The sequence below is a fragment of the Mercenaria mercenaria genome, chromosome 3, assembly GCF_021730395.1.
Source record: "Mercenaria mercenaria strain notata chromosome 3, MADL_Memer_1, whole genome shotgun sequence".
NCBI classification, from domain to species: domain Eukaryota; kingdom Metazoa; phylum Mollusca; class Bivalvia; order Venerida; family Veneridae; genus Mercenaria; species Mercenaria mercenaria.
The window spans coordinates 38,269,524-38,284,567 of NC_069363.1; the positions used below are offsets into that span (position 1 = coordinate 38,269,524).

The window sequence follows — 15,044 nt, forward strand, 5'->3', positions numbered from 1 at the left end:
CTGGGACCATATCAGCCATTTAGAATTCTTTTCTCATATTTACTAATTAGTGGACGTGCATTCCATACCTGTAACTCTCTCTCTCTCTCTCGTTGTTGACATTATTATAGGCAGATAGGTAGGTAGACTACAAGGACAAATATACAGACAGAAGACAGACAAATGTTTTGCTGCCATTCTTATATAATTGCATAAATTTTGCAAAATTTTAATGTAAAGATTCAGGTCTGGTATTAAAATTTAGTATTCAATTTTCATATGTCTGTTGTTTACAAACTTCATAAGAGTTTGGGTCATGGAAGTTTTTCAATTGTTATTGATAAAGTTATAAAACGTTTTATTACACAGGTTATGACCAGGCCGTTTTGAGACATACTGAATGTAAATTATGAAATGTTGGTGTTCAACCCTTTTACATTTTGAACTCTACGCTGCCTTCTTTGATTATGTTTGACGAAAATGATGGAGGATTCCATAATAGGTAATACTTCAAGCCCACCGGGACTGACCTGTCTTCTGGACTGTTTGGATGGTTTCTTAAATTAATGGTGTTGTCATCTGCAAAGGGCACTGAGTACATTTTAAGGTTATTTATGCGTTTTTAATATAATTTTACAAGAATTTTTAACATGTTTGTGATTCACATAGTATGACTTCTGTTATCATTGCAAGTAACATGGAGCTATAACACACCATCTATCACAACTCCCTGCAAGTATTAAACATTCATCTGGCGTAGACAACTTAAAATTATTTACACGCAACATACTTGGCAAGCTCCTATCTATTTATCTTCCGTTTAGGTCAAACCCCTCGCGAGGACGTAGACCTCACAGCGGTTACCTTCCCTTGCGTTCATTATATTTATGTACCGTAAAGGGAAGTAATCGCTGCGGGGAGTTCATACTTAAAGTATGATACGGCACGGTTCAGACTTTATCACTGCCAATGTATTCACGACCTGTATTCACATGCTGACACGTCTAATATATAATATACATTTTTGCTGTATTTCTCCTTGGCTACTGTATAAGACGATTGTCATAATTAGGAATAGAAATAGTCATGCAAACGCATTACAGAAACTCTTGAGAATAGCTCTAATAAATTGAGGAAATGTAGGAAAAAATGTTTGTTATCGTATCCTCGAGAGACATTCCACATACGTGTTGGGTAAAACAAAAGTAAGTAGCATAATAATTTTGTATCGTTGCAGTACAAAATTTCATTACAGCCTGAAGACATTACCTGTCAACTGACTGAGTTCTAGAACATAAATAATGAATATTTTCACGAGTCTAATTCTGAACTTATAAGTTTTAGCAAAGAAGTCAGTGTTCTGAGTTTTTCTTGCACTTTTGCCCCCCTCACTAAGAGAAAACAGCTGTCTCCAAAACTGGGGTTGCAGAGTACCATTCTGGGGGTGCAAAACCCCTAGCCTTACTCATTTGGCATATTGGGATGAGTTATTTTATGATCTGATATTTTTTAGTTGTCATCCCTCTAGCGACAGTCTTATCAAGCTGTCCCGAAACATCCGGACTACAAAACCCCCATTTGGGGGTTTCTGGGAACACTGGAAGTTGGAAGTATAAACAGGCTGGACACATCTCCCAATCAGGGTAAATTACCTCATTCGGGGTAATATACCCCGATCGGGGTAAAACAACAACAGAAGAAAAGTACAAAATATTTGATAACTTTTTTATTAGGAACCTTTTTATTAAGGAAGTGCTAATGCTCATATTCTCAGGTCAACTACGTATGATAGAAACGGTTGACAACAGATTTTTGTTGTACCGGTAAAAATTTCAGATTTTTACCATTTTTAACAAATTCAGAATTGATAAAATGGTACATAGGCATGTTTGTAATGATGATATAAAGCTTTAGCAATAATGTTTATGTTAGCACTTAAAAAAAAAGAAATATCAAGTTTTTTGTGCTTTTCTATTGTTCTAGTTTACCCCGATCGGGGTAAAATACCCGGAACGAGGTAATTTACCCCGATTGGGAGATGTGCCCAGCCTGATAAAACACACAATGGCAACAGGAGGTAATCTCGCGTAAGTGCGTGTCACCACGTTATCTTATTGAAGCATTTGCTGACTTGATCACCTGCCGGGACGCTTATTGAAGTATTACACTGCCGGCACATAATAAAGTGAATCAGGTCCAATTTTTAAACGACAGCTGTTGATTTCTCAGACTTCCAATCATAAATTCATACCTTCCCCGTGTAGAAAATACTAATAACATTAAAAAAAACCATTATCATTATAAGCAAATGATCTGATAGAAAGTTTTTCACAACACAAAATTTTATCCTTCTGCTGTCTGTTTCATACACCGGTAAATGAGATCTCATTCAGTTCCCACGTGATGTTGGCAAGATTTGCTCTATATGCCTTTCAAGTTGCTGATCTATTTATTAGCTCACCTGTCACAAAGTGACAAGGTGAGCTTTTGTGATCGCGCGGTGTCCGTCGTCCGTCCGTGCGTCCGTAAACTTTTGCTTGTGACCACTCTAGAGGTCACATTTTTCATGGGATCTTTATGAAAGTTGGTCAGAATGTTCATCTTGATGATATCTAGGTCAAGTTCGAAACTGGGTCACGTGCCTTCAAAAACTAGGTCAGTAGGTCTAAAAATAGAAAAACCTTGTGACCTCTCTAGAGGCCATATATTTCACAAGATCTTCATGAAAATTGGTCAGAACGTTCACCTTGATAATATCTAGGCCAAGTTCGAAAGTGGGTCACGTGCCATCAAAAACTAGGTCAGTAGGTCAAATAATAGAGAAACCTTGTGACCTCTCTAAAGGCCATATTTTTCATGGGATCTGTACGAAAATTGGTCTGAATGTTCATCTTCATGATATCTAGGTCCAGTTCGAAACTGGGTCACGTGCGGTCAAAAACTAGGTCAGTAGGTCTAAAAATAGAAAAACCTTGTGACCCCTCTAGAGGCCATATATTTCATGAGATCTTCATGAAAATTGATCAGAATGTTCACCTTGATGATATCTAGGTCAAGTTCAAAACTGGGTCACATGCCATAAAAAACTAGGTCAGTAGGTCAAATTATAAAAAAACCTTGTGACCTCTCTAGAGGTCACATTTTTCATGGGATCTTTATGAAATTTGGTCAGAATGTTCATCTTGATGATATCTAGGTCAAGTTCGAAACTGGGTCACGTGCCTTCAAAAACTAGGTCAGTAGGTCTAAAAATAGAAAAACCTTGTGACCTCTCTAGAGGCCATATATTTCACAAGATCTTCATGAAAATTGGTCAGAACGTTCACCTTGATAATATCTAGGCCAAGTTCGAAAGTGGGTCACGTGCCATCAAAAACTAGGTCAGTAGGTCAAATAATAGAAAAACCTTGTGACCTCTCTAAAGGCCATATTTTTCATGGGATCTGTATGAAAGTTGGTCTGAATGTTCATCTTCATGATATCTAGGTCCAGTTCGAAACTGGGTCACGTGCGGTCAAAAACTAGGTCAGTAGGTCTAAAAATAGAAAAACCTTGTGACCTCTCTAGAGGCCATATCTTTCATGAGATCTTCATGAAAATTGATCAGAATGTTCACCTTGATGATATCTAGGTCAAGTTCAAAACTGGGTCACGTGCCTTCAAAAACTAGGAAAGTAGGTCAAATAATAGAAAAACCTTGTGACCTCTCTAGAGGCCATATTTTTCATGGGATCTGTATGAAAGTTGGTCTGAATGTTCATCTTGATGATATCTAGGTCAGATTCGAGAGTGGGTCACGTGCCATCAAAAACTAGGTCAGTAGGTCAAATAATGGAAAAACCTTGTGACCTCTCTAAAGGCCATATTTTTCACGGGATCTGTATGAAAATTGGTCTGAATGTTCGTCTTGATGATATCTAGGTCAAGTTCGAAACAGGGTCATTTGGGTCAAAAACTAGGTCAGTAGGTCTAAAATTAGAAAAACCTTGTGACCTCTCTAGAGGCCATACCTGTGAATGAATCTCCATAAAAATTGGTCAAAATGTTCACTTTGATGATATCTAGGTCAGCTTTGAAACTGGGTCACATGCCATAAAAAACTAGGTCAGTAGGTCAAATTATAAAAAAACCTTGTGACCTCTCTAGAGGCCAAACTTTTCATGGGATCTCTATGAAATTTGGTCTGAATGTTCATCTTGATGATATCTAGGTCAAGTTTGAAACTGGGTCAAATGCGTTCAAAAACTAGGTCAATAGGTCTAAAATTATTGAAATCTTTTGACCTCTCTATAGGCCATATTTTTCAATGGATCTTCATGAAAATTGATCTGAATGTTCACCTTGATGATATCTAGGCCAGTTTTGAAACTGGGTCACGTGCGGTTAAAAACTAAGCCAGTAGGTATAAAAATAGAAAAACCTTGTGACCTCTCTAGAGGCCATATTTTTCATGAGATCTTCATGAAAATAAGTGAGAATGTTCACCTTGATGCTATCTAGGTAAAGTTCAGAACAGGGTCGCATACCTTCGAAAACTAGGTCAATAGGTCAAATAATAGAAAAACCTTGTGACCTCTCTAGAGACCATATTTTTCAATGGATCTTCATGAAAATTGGTCAGAATTTTTATCTTGATAATATCTAGGTCAAGTTCAAAACTGGGTCACATGAGCTCAAAAACTAGGTCACTATGTCAAATAATAGAAAAAACGTTGTCATACTCAAAACTGGGTCATGTGGGAAGAGGTGAGCGATTCAGGACCATCATGGTCATCTTGTTTTGATAGTTCTTTGGTTTTAGGGAGAGGCACTGCCTACTTTGAAGGAAGTGTCTTGGAGTACGGATCCGTACCTCTAGAAGCTGATTCTATAGGTAAGGATCGGTACCTCTAGACAAGCCTATTAGGGGTTTTCTAGGGGTAGTCAGACTGCTGAGACTCAAAACAAGAGCAGCTAATGCTCCGTTTTCTAGAGATTAATTATGCATACATCTTAAATTTTGTTGAAAATGAAAGAACAAATAAGATTCAAGCAGTTTTAAACTAAAACTTGGATCCTAATAGTTCACAGATACCAGCCTTCACCGGATTGTTTATATTTTCTTTCCGAACATAAATTTACAACCGAAGAACACCTAATAAATCACGAGGAATCGAAGTGGCACAAACAGATGTAAGATTAGACAAACTAATATTAAATTACATTGTTACAAACTATTTTTTAGCTCGAAGAATAGTCGAGCTATTCTACTCACCCTGGCGTCGGTGTCGGTGTCAGCGTCAGCGTCACACCTTGGTTAAAGTTTTGCATGCAAGTACCAGCGATATTTTTCCTTGTGTAAGTGCAGTGTTCATTCCAGAAGTTTTCCCCACTAAGACAAAAACTTGGGGACATTTAAAAAAAACAGGGGTCATGAAAGAATTAAACTGCTTTACCTTTACCAAACATCTGTATTTTCAACAATTTCTTGCATTTAGCTTGAAAAAACTTCAAAGTTAGTCAAAATTACACCAAGATCATCTATTTTAGAATTTAAGCTTTAAATTCCTCTCAGGTGACTTACTATACATCTGTATTTTCAACAATTTCTTGCATTTAGCTTAAAGACTTAAAAGTTATTCAAAATAACTCTTAGACTAGATCATCTATTTTAAAATCTAAGCTTTAAATTCTTCTCCAGTGACTAACTATACATCTGTATTTTCAAAATTTCTTGCATTCAGCTTAGTGACTAACTATATATAGATCTGTATTTTCAACAATTTCTTGCATTTAGCTTAAAAACTTAAAAGTTATTCAAAATAACACCACAATCTGATGTACACAGTCATTTCCTGTTACCAAAATCTCGGAACACATCAAGATCATCTATTTTAAAATTTAAGCTTTAAATTTTTCTCAGTGACTAAGTAACTAATTTCTATGTACAGTTCTTATGCAGAAAATATTCGTCTTTGTTTTTTCCTTCTCCAGTGTGCTAGAGCACCTCCACACCCTATTACCTGATGTCCACCACGCCGAGGGATGCGGCTGCCACAGAGGTAGGAAATCAATAACGGTGAATAGTGGTGTTAGTTTTTTGAGCTGTATTTTTTCATTTCGACTTTCCATGAAGATATTCTGGTGCAGGCATATGTGTAAATGCCTAAACATATTATATGATTAATCCTGGTCGCCAACTTTGCGAAATAAAGAAGTATTCAGCTATTTAAATCGGACGTTTATTAAAATTGATACGAAAATCATATTCAACGGCCCAATTCGAAGTGTTTACAAAATAATTTTATCGGGTTTACCTCACACGTCAAACGATCAATCATCTGGGGATAGTCCTGGCAAGTTTCAAGTCTGTCCGTACGTCTACACCGACGTTATGACCCTCCAAAGGGACCCGGGTACAGTCACGTATGATAAACTTTACCGCAGAGGGCATTTTTAAATGATGCCCATCCCACCGAGGAGTCAAAATATAGGATATCGTTTACGACAGAGGGGAATTTTGTGTGAAAATGTCTATTTTGGGTGTTTGTTTTGCTTTTGAGTCTTGGGAGGTCATGGAATTATTTGCAGTATGCACTGTATATACTTGTGTTTAATAATGGGCGATTTTCAGTGGCGAACACCGCTGAAACATGGTGGTAATCAGTCTAGATTGAACTTCATTCTATCTCCGACGTTGTTTTGCTACTATAAGTCTTCGTTTCGTAAACTCAATTTTGTTTCAATTTCTTTTATCATGAAATATACAGAAATAATGATATCTCAAGTCCTGATGGTATCGGTACTTGCATTCTTGCTCGATTCAGTGTTGAATTTACGGTTTATATTAAATGATAAATCGTCTTGCAGTCAGTATATATATATACATACAATCTGATACTGTACAATGTATAGAGTTGTTTTGCCACTGAAAGTCTTCGTTTTGTAAAATCATTTTTAGCTCATCTGATTTTTTGAAAAAAAATGATGAGTTATTGTCATCACTTGAGCGGTTGTCGGCGTCGGCGTCGGTGTCGGCGTCGGCGTCTGCGTCGGCGTTGCCTGGTTAAGTTTTATGTTTAGGTCAGCTTTTCTCCTAAACTATCAAAGCTATTGCTTTGAAACTTGGAATACTTGTTCACCATCATAAGCTGACCCTGTATAGCAAGAAACATAACTCCATCTTGCTTTTTGCAAGATTTATGGCCCCTTTTGTACTTAGAAAATATCAGATTTCTTGGTTAAGTTTTATGTTTAGGTCAACTTTTCTCCTAAACTATCAAAGCTATTGCTTTGAAACTTGGAATACTTGTTCACCATCATAAGCAGACCCTGTACGTCAAGAATCATAACTCCATCTTGCTTTTTGCAAGATTTATTGCCCCTTTTGGACTTAGAAAATCAGTTTTCTTGGTTAAGTTTTATGTTTAGGTCAGCTTTTGTCCTAAACTATCAAAGCTATTGCTTTAAAACTTGCAACACTTGTTTACCATCATAAGTTGACCCTGTATAGCAAGAAACATAACTCCGTCCTGCTTTTTGCAAGATTTATGGCCCCTTTTTGACTTAGAAAATATCAGATTTCTTGGTTAAGTTTTATGTTTAGGTCAACTTTTTCTCTTAAACTATCAAAGCTATTGCTTTGAAACTTGCAACACTTGTTCACCATCATAAGCTGACCCTGTACAGCAAGCAACATAACTCCATCCTGCTTTTTGCAATAATTATTGCCCCTTTTGGACTTAGAAAATCATTTTCTTGGTTGAGTATTATGTTTAAGTCAACTTTTCTCATAAACTATTAAAGCTATTGCTTTAAAACTTGCAACAGTTTTTCACCATCATAAGTGGACACTGTACATCAAGAAACATAACTCTATCCTGCTTTTTGCAAGAATGATGGCCCTTTTTAGACTTAGAAAATCATGGGTAGGACAATATTTCTATTACACAAAAAAAATCAGATGAGCGTCAGCACCCGCAAGGCGGTGCTCTTGTTGTTTCTTTTTATCATAATATACAGACATTTGCTGCCAGCAATGAAATCCTAAGTCCCGGTACTTGCGTTTTTGCTGGATTCAGTGTTAATTGAATACAGGTTAATATTAAATATCAAATTATTTTGCATTATCAAGCTTTCATACTGAGAGCTCGAGGCTACTGATCGTAACATAGTTCTACATAAAAGATCCGTTAGGCTAGAAAATTTAAATATATTTGTCAGTGACATAAGTCAAGTGATCGGTTCTAAATAAAGCTGTTATTCATTAATCGTTTAAAGAAATGTTCTAAACAATTTATTTTGTATTCAGTTTCAGAACCAAAGATGAAGGCATACACGTGCTATTACTGTAACAATGATTTTGAAGTTAATACTGGAGTGATTGGCCATTTAGTTAATTGTCATGTCAAGAGAGATCTATCAAAATGCAATGGAAATAACTAAACCATCAGTTATTACCGAGTTACTATCTGAAATGAAGATTTCATTCTGATCTATCTCTCTTGAAAACTTTAAAGATGTATTCAGTTTTGATATTTTGCCCTGTAACTTCGATACATTACCACACGCTGGTCACTAGAAATGAATATTTCACCTTCATTTGGAATCACGTCGGTATATGTTTTCTGTCCTATATCCAGCATTCCAAATGTTTTCGTCGTATTCCAGTTCCATGTACTTAAATGGTCAATTACTGTAGCGTAAGTTGCAAATCAGTGTCTTTGCTTTTTTTAAACAATTCTCATGCATTTCAAATATATATGATTAAATATACTACTCGACAAACTGTGTTTAACTATATGATATGATGTGTATTTAAATGAAAGCTGTATATAACAAATGCCAAACGATTTAATATCTAATATTAACCGTAACTTCAACACTGAATCCTGCAAGAACGCACGTATCAGGACTTAAGATATCATTATTTCTGTATATTTCATCATAAAAGAAATTGAAACAAAAATGAATTTACAAAATGAACGTTTACAGTCAGCAGCAGAACCAATCTATACATGTAGCAGATAGTATGCAGTGTCGGAGATAGAAATACACTCTAGACTGATTACAGCGGTGTTTGCCATTGAAAATCGCCCCTTATAAAACATAAGTATATAAACAATGCATACTGCAAATGATTCCATGACCTCCCAAGACTTAAAAGCGAAACAAACAGCCAAAAAAGACGTTTGTACACCAAATTTCCCTCTGCCGTAAATGGTATCCTATATTTTGACTCCTCGGTGGGATGGGCATCATTTAGAAATGCCCTCTGCGGTAAAGTTTATCATACGTGACTGTACCCGGGTCCCTTTGGAAGGTCATAATGTCGGTGTAGACGTACGGACAGACTTGAAACTTGCCAGGATTATCCCCAGATGATTGATCGTTTGACGTGAGAGGTAAATTCGATCAAAATATTTTGTAAACACTTCGAATTGGGCCGTTGAATATGATTTTCGCATCAATTTTAATAAACGTCCAATTTAAACAGCTGAATACTTCTTTATTTCGCAAAGTTGGCCACCAGGATTAATTATATAATATGTTAAGGCATTTACACGTATGTTTGCACCAGAATATTTTCATGGAAAGTCGAAATGAAAAAATACAGCTAAAAAAACTAACACCACTACTCATCGTTATTGATTTCTGACCTCTGTGGCAGCCGCATCCCTCGGCGTGGTGGACATCAGGTAATAGGGTGTGACCTCTAAAGTCAAATCATTAATGTTTTCAATAATCCACCCTCCTTGCAAACTAATATCAGGTCATCTACTCTCTCTGGACTAAGTCTGTTTCTCTGGCTGGATTTGATTATGTTTTGACTACTGAATCCCCGCTCACAGTCAGAGGTATGGATAGGAGCTGTCAGAGCTAAAGCTGCTAGTTTCATTAAATTTGGAAAGTCTTCCTTGAAGTTGTGGTGTTTGTAAATTAACTGCCAAAGTTCTGGCATTTTGTCGCGAGGGTATCCAGCATTCACAGCAAGAGGTTTTACCTTACCCCACTCCTTTTTGGTAGCTTCTGCATCAATAATGGGGTCAGCACTGCTACTTTGCTCTCCATGCTTATGGATCTGTTTATTTCCAAAGTGGTTAATAAGTACATCCAGTTTTTTATTTCCCCATTCACCAAGGTCCTCTTTAGATAAACATGACAAAGGTCTCATGCCTAAGCATCCAAATGCATAGATGACATTGCTATCTTTGACAGGAAATCTGTTGTTCAGTTGCTCCACCAAACTGTCAACATACGGGCCATTATAGGGAGCATTAAATATCTAAGCTGTAAAATAAAAGTTACTTTAAAAATGAAAGAAATCCCTTTAACATGTAATTAAAAGTGGAATTATTTAAAATTAACTTAATTGTCATTGCCATTTACAGTAAAGACTTTCAATGTACTGTGAATAGGGATCTCTGAGCTTGAACAAACCCAGTACTGAAACCTAACCGATATTGATAAATATTTGAATTGGAATTGAACAGACAATGTCAGCAGTTGATCTTCTTTTGATTTACAAAAAATGTACATCATTCTGTAGTTCTGGTGAATATCATATGGTTTGTCTAGAAAATAGAGTTTAACCTTGACGGGGATTAGTATTCCAGGTCAATAACATTTGACATTCAAAAAGACAAAGACATTCCCAACACATGCTTCGTTTTTAGCTCACCTGTCACAAAGTGACAAGGTGAGCTTTTGTGATCGTGCGGTGTCCGTCGTCCGTCGTCCGTCCGTCCGTGCGTCCGTCCGTCCGTAAACTTTTTGCTTGTGACCACTCTAGAGGTCACATTTTTCATGGGATCTTTATGAAAGTTGGTCAGAATGTTCATCTTGATGATATCTAGGTCAAGTTCGAAACTGGGTCACATGCCATCAAAAACTAGGTCAGTAGGTCTAAAAATAGAAAAACCTTGTGACCTCTCTAGAGGCCATATATTTCACAAGATCTTCATGAAAATTGGTCGGAATGTTCACCTTGATGATATTTAGGTCAAGTTCGAAACTGGGTCACGTGCCATCAAAAACTAGGTCAGTAGGTCTAAAAATAGAAAAACCTTGTGACCTCTCTAGAGGCCATATATTTCATAAGATCTTCATGAAAGTTGGTCAGAACGTTCACCTTGATGATATCTAGGTTAAGTTCGAAAGTGGGTCACGTGCCATCAAAAACTAGGTCAGTAGGTCAAATAATAGAAAAACCTTGTGACCTCTCTAAAGGCCATATTTTCCATGGGATCTGTATGAAAGTTGGTCTGAATGTTCATCTTGATGATATCTAGGTAAAATTCGAAACTGGGTCACGTATGGTCAAAAACTAGGTCAGTAGGTCTAAAAATAGAAAAACCTTGTGACCTCTCTAGAGGCCATATATTTCATGAGATCTTCATGAAAATTGATCTGAATGTTCACCTTGATGATATGTAGGTCAAGTTTGAAAGTGGGTCACGTGCCATTAAAAACTAGGTCAGTAGGTCAAATAATAGAAAAACCTTGTGACCTCTCTAGAGGCCATATTTTGCATGGGATCTGTATGAAAGTTGGTCTGAATGTTCATCTTGATGATATCTAGGTCAAGTTTGAAAGTGGGTCATGTGCCTTCAAAAAGTAGGTCAGTAGGTCAAATAATGCAAAAACGTTGTGACCTCTCTAGAGGCCATATTTTTCATGGGATTTGTATGAAAATTGATCTGAATGTTCACCTTGATGATTTCTAGGTCAGTTTCGAAACTGGGTCACATGCGGTCAAAAACTAGGCCAGTAGGTCAAATAATAAAAAAACCTTGTGACCTCTCTAGAGGCCATATTTTTCATGGGATCTGTATGAAAGTTGGTCTGAATGTTCATCTTGATGATATCTAGGTCAAGTTTGAAACTGGGTCAACTGCGGTCAAAAACTAGGTCAGTAGGTCTAAAATAATTAAAATGTTTTGACCTCTCTAGAGGCCATATTTTTCAATGGATCTTCATGAAAATTGATCTGAATGTTCACCTTGATGATATCTAGGTCAGTTTCGAAACTGGGTCACGTGCGATCAAAAACTAGGTCAGTAGGTATAAAAATAGAAAAACCTTGTGACCTCTCTAGAGGCCATATTTTTCATGAGATCTTCATGAAAATTAGTGAGAATGTTCACCTTGATGATATCTAGATCAAGTTCAAAACAGGGTCACTTACCTTCGAAAACTAGGTCCATAGGTCAAATAATAGAAAAACCTTGTGACCTCTCTAGAGACCATATTTTTCAATGGATCTTCATGAAAATTGGTCAGAATTTTTATCTTGATAATATCTAGGTCAAGTTCAAAACTGGGTCACATGAGCTGAAAAACTAGGTCACTATGTCAAATAATAGAAAAAACGACGTCATACTCAAAACTGGGTCATGTGGGAAGAGGTGAGCGATTCAGGACCATCATGGTCCTCTTGTTTTTTAGCTCACCTGTCACATAGTGATAGGGTGAGCTTTTGTGATCGCATTTTGTCCGTTGTCTGTCTGTTCACAATTTCTTGTGAACATGATAGAGACCACATTTTGCAATCAATTTTAATCAAACTTGCACACAACTTGTATTGGTGTAATATCTCGGTTCCTGTAGAAAACTTGCCAGATCCCAACATGGGTTCCAGAGTTATGACCCCTTAAAGGGCCAGAATTTGCTGTTTTTGGCTTGTGAACACAATAGAGACCACATTTTGCAATCAACTTTAATCAAACTTGCACACAACTTGTATTGGCATAATATCTCAGTTCCTTTGGAAAACTGGCCAGATCCCATCATTGATTCCAGAGTTATGGCCCTTTAAAGGGCCAAAATTTGCTATTTGGCTTTTGCAGCCAAATAGAGACGTCATTTATGGTTTGATTCGATATTAACTTGTAAAATATCTTCAACAACAATAAATGTTAGATTCCATGATGAATCTGTCAGATCCAATCATATGTTCCCGAGTTATGGCCCCTGAAAGAGCCATTCTTGTGAATGTGATAGAAGTGACATTTTTTACTTGATTTTAAGCACACTTACACACAACTTATGTCACAATAAGATCTCAGTTCCTTTTGAAAACCTGCTAGATTCCGTCATAGGTTACTGCCCCTGAAAGGGGCAAAATCTTCTGTTTTGGCCCTTTTAGCCACATTGAGGTTTCATTTATGCTTTGATTTGATACAGACTTGCACAGAATGATTATCTTGATGATTTCTAGGCCTGGATCGAAACTTGGTCATATGGTGTCAAAAACTAGGTCATCCAGGTCAAATCAAAAGAAAAGTTTATTAACACTCTTGAGGCCACATTTATGACAGACCCTGTCTTCATGAAACTTGGTCTGAATGTTTGATTCCTAGGCTAAGTTTGAAACTGGGTAATATGGGTTCAAAAACTAGGTCACCCGGTCAAATCAAAGGAAAAGCTTGTTAACAGTCTTTTTCATTTGATATGCATGAAACTTGGTCAGAATGTTTGTCTGCATGAAATTATTGGATGAATTTTTATCTGGGTCATGTAGGGTCTAGGTCACCAGCTCAAATCAAAGGATAAGCTTGTTTACACTCGAGATCAAGAGGCCAAGTTTTTTGGTCCAATCTTAATGAAAATTGGTCAGAATATTTGTCTCAATGAAATCACTAGGTAAAACATGTTTACACTCTTATTGTTTGTTAGTCAGGTGAGCGACCTAGGGCCATCTTGACCCTCTTGTTATGCCCCCGGCATCTACTGATGCGAGAGGCATATAGTGATTGTCCTGTCCGTCCGTTCGTTCGTCCGTCCGTCTGTCCGTATGAGGTTAACCAAATGGGACCATTTCGTCTGGCATCAATACCCCTTACTAGAATGACTTGATGCTAATGCAGATGTGACCATTCCTCATCTTCAGACATCACCTGACCTCAGTTTGACCTTGACTTCATTTTGGACTTAGGTTGCTTTATATGGGCCATCTCTTGGTTAACCAAATGGGACCATTTCGTCCAGCATCAAACCCCCTACTAGAATGACTTGATACTAATGCAAATGTAACCTGTGACCATTCCTCATCTTCAGACATCACCTGACCTCAGTTTGACCTTGGCGTTGACCTCATTTTGGACTTAGGTTGCTTTATATGGGCCATCTCTTGGTTAACCAAATGGGACCGTTTCGTCTAGCATCAATACCCCTAACTAGAATGACTTGATTCTAATGCAGATGTAACCTGTGACCATTCCTCATCTTCAGACATCACCTGACCTCAGTTTGACCTTGACCTTGAACTTGACCTCGTTTTGGACTTAGGTTGCTTTGTATCGACAAGGATGCCACCGGGAGCATTAAGCGTTTATTGAACGCAGCTACTTGTTTTCAATATGATGTTATGACATGCAATACTCAAGGTCCATAACTCTTGTTTTGCTATTTCACCGAGTTATGCTCCATTTTTGTGTGATCTGTAATGTCATTATGTGCCATAAGAAGAGAAAGTGCTGTGATTCAAAATTTTCTTTTATGTACTTGTTTATGTCAAAATGTTTTCATTATTTCAACATTTTAATGACCATAAATTGATGAAAAGCTCTTGAATAGTTTAGCATTGTAGTCCTGAAGAAAACACTGCATTACTAAGTGTTTGTTGATATGATGGTACATGATGCCAAACCTGTCTCTGAATTTCAAAACTTCTCCCTATTTCTCCTGGAGGGAGAATCCAGGAGAAGTCACTTCTCCCTAAGTATTCCTAGACTTTTCTTTGCAACTTTCAACTTGGCAGCAAAGTTACACAAGATGAATTAACATCCGTACTAGACTGAACAGCTGTTTTGTAACAATTTTATTATGCATTATCCATTATGAAAAAAATAAAGGCTTTATTTAACAGAATAACTAGTCTCTCCCCAATTCAGAATTGCCAAATAAAGTGCATGCTAATAAAATATTAAACACAGAGCTAGGCTATGTTATTGCCCTTTAGTTTGTATATCAACTGGTACTTGAACTTTAAACAATTTTGTCATCTCAGTAAAAATAAAAGGTTAATAGGGGAACAACATGTCGAACACTGGGGTATGTTTTGACTATTATTTATTAACCTACTT

At 37.0% G+C, this 15,044-nt stretch overlaps 1 protein-coding gene across 1 annotated transcript in view; it reads left to right on the forward strand.

Annotated features, from left to right (window-relative positions):
- The first annotated feature begins 955 nt into the window (after window positions 1–955).
- LOC123525035 (TLC domain-containing protein 4-like) overlaps window positions 956–15,044 on the forward strand; it is a 43,472-nt gene continuing 29,383 nt past the window's right edge. The window contains exon 1 of the mRNA XM_045303709.2: window positions 956–1,184. The gene's annotated coding sequence lies outside the window, so the exon portion shown is untranslated. The remainder of the gene's footprint in view (window positions 1,185–15,044) is intronic.